This window comes from Penaeus japonicus, unplaced genomic scaffold, assembly GCF_977035675.1.
Source record: "Penaeus japonicus unplaced genomic scaffold, GWHDUDI00000001_assembly GWHDUDI00000018, whole genome shotgun sequence".
In the NCBI taxonomy this organism is placed as follows: Eukaryota; Metazoa; Arthropoda; class Malacostraca; order Decapoda; family Penaeidae; genus Penaeus; species Penaeus japonicus.
The window spans coordinates 38,277,700-38,280,199 of record NW_028234420.1 but is presented as its reverse complement, the minus strand read 5'-3'; the positions used below and the strand labels follow the sequence as shown (position 1 = coordinate 38,280,199).

The window sequence follows — 2,500 nt, the reverse complement described above, 5'->3', positions numbered from 1 at the left end:
CTCCCCCCACCCCCCCTGGCCCAGCTGTCCCCTGCGGCTCCACCAGCTGCTCATGTGCGAGTCATTTGTTACGAGGAAAGCCCAGCAGCTGCCACCTCCTCCGCCGCTGCCCATGCTATCGGTGGGCCTAACCCCGCAACCCCTTTGTTCTTGGGGGGGGGGGGGGCAGGTCAAGGCGAGGGCGAAGGGGTTAAGGGAAGGAGAGGGCAAGGTGGGGGGGGGGGAAGAAGGCGAGTTCGAGGGAGGGGAGAGCGTAATGTCGGGGGAGGGGAAGGGAGAGGGCGAGGCGAAGGGGAATGGGGGTAGTGGGATGCGACATGGAAAAGGGGGAGAATAAGGGGGAAGGGGGAGGGAGGGAAGGAGGGAGGAGGGGGAGAAGGAGGAGAGGAAGGGCAGGTCACTAATTAAGATCTTGGTGAGGTGGTGTTGAGAGGGAAGCTGCTTATGCCAGGGAGGGAGGATGGGATCAACGCTCCTCTCCTGAACGGCTTGAATTCGGCCAGTGTCGCTGTGACGTCATCGTTTTGAGAGAATTAACTGCCGTTTTTACCGGTCGGTGCGGAGGTCGTTACAGTGCTTGATTCGATTTTTTTTTTTTTTTTTTTGGGGGGGTGTTAAAACGTATATGCTTTTCAGTTTTCTATTCTTGAAAGTCTTCAAAGTCATGTTGGACCGTTCGGCCATGTGTTTAATTTTCATAACAAATATACATATACAAATATATATATGTCGCCAAATATACATGATCGAGAGAAGGCGGAGGTTTTATGAAGATAGAAATATGTGCGTTGAGTCTTTTGTGACTATTTACTAAATAAATTATCCAATTTTGAATGAAAATGAATTGGATTCATTCCACGACGAAGCGGACGGACAAACAAAATGCAAAGGATCACGGATTCAGAAAACCCCTCGATGGAAGTGACCGAACGGCGAACGTCTGAGTAAATGCTGAACTTTAATCCAAACAGCCGAGTCGGATTCTAGAAATGCTTTGATTACGACATCTAGAATGTGTTCTCGTTGACTAAGGAGATACTGCAGGCGAGATAAGACCAATAAAAGGACGAATTCCACGCGTTCACGGAGGCTGAGAATGACGAAGCGTTAAACTCGATTGCAGGACATACTCATTCATACACACGTCATCCACTTCTTTTCTTCCTGTATACGTGAACAGAGGAATAATCCGTCCTTGGCGATAGAATTAGCAGTAATGGCAGTAAATGTTATGCTAATTGTGTGCCAAAAAGCAAGGAAACTCGCCTAAATATAACAATCAAAAAGCCTCGGGGTAACTCATTATGCATTTCCAAGGGGACTGCGGTCGAGTTCCAGCCGCAGAAATTTCGAGCCGCAGCAAGAAAACCTCCTCGGACGCCACCCATGCGGTATCGGGTAGCGAGGCCGTCGGTAATCGCATTTGTCGTACGGGGAACTTGTCCTTGGAGAGATGGCTGGGGGGGGGGGGGGGGAGAAAATATGGGAATAGGGAAAATGGAAGAGGACCGGTAGAAGAAGACGAGGAGGGAAGGAGGCAAGTGATTAGGTTTATGGATGAGAAGGATGGGGAGGAAGGAATAGGAATGTAAGAGGACAGGACGGAAAATACAGAAAGAGGGAATTGTGACGAGAGAGAGAGAGAGAGAGAGAGAGAGAGAGAGAATGTATGAACGAGAATGATGAATTCTTGTACGAGAAATAAGGCACATTATCTGAGACTCAATGCACAAGCAAGGCCTACTAATTCTTCCGAGTCGAGGAAGTGAACCGAAAGCGGCAGCTCCTCCACCCGCGAAAGATTCCTAGCGCGACCACCGGACTCCATTCTCACGCACACGCTCCATAATTTTATGGAGTGTCATTCTTCTGAGTTCTCACGCGGCATTGTCCGTCCGTCGCCTCCTCCAGTAAAATGCAAATTCATTATCATGAGCCCGACGGTGGTGGCGGTGGTGGGGGGGGGGGGAAGCTGATGAGAAAGAAGCGGGTGGGGGTAGGACACGGGGGGGGGGGATTCCTAGGAGGAGGGGAAGTAGGAGTCCATAAACAGGGTAACTTGATGATGCCGCAACAATGCTAGGGGAAGCGCTTGTTGTTCCCGTAGCAAATGCCTTGGAATGTGCGCTATTTTTGCTCCGAAAAGGTAGGGGCCGAAGTCGCGTTCCTACCTGAGGCCAATGGCGTCGTTACTTTATATCAGTAAGCGGCGGCTCTTCATTTCATGTTTAATACGTATGCTTGGAATCGATTATACGGTGATTGGAAAGGTCTTAGGGGTCGAATCACTTTCACTCTCACTGTCTCTCTTTCTCTCTTCTCTCTCTTCTCTCTCTTCTCTCTCTCTCTCTCTCTCTCTCTCTCTCTCTCTCTCTCTCTCTCTCTCTCTCTCTCTCTCTCTCTCTCTCTCCTCTCTCTCTCTCTTCTCTCTCTCTCTCTCTTCTCTCTCTCTTCTCTCTCTTCTCTCTCTCTCTCTCTCTCTCTCTCTCTCTCTCTCTCT

At 49.8% G+C, this 2,500-nt stretch overlaps 1 protein-coding gene across 1 annotated transcript in view; it reads left to right on the top strand.

Moving 5' to 3' along the window:
• The window catches only part of LOC122253364 (ras association domain-containing protein 10), a 307,638-nt gene that overhangs the window by 175,268 nt on the left and 129,870 nt on the right, over window positions 1-2,500 (top strand). The window lies entirely within an intron of this gene.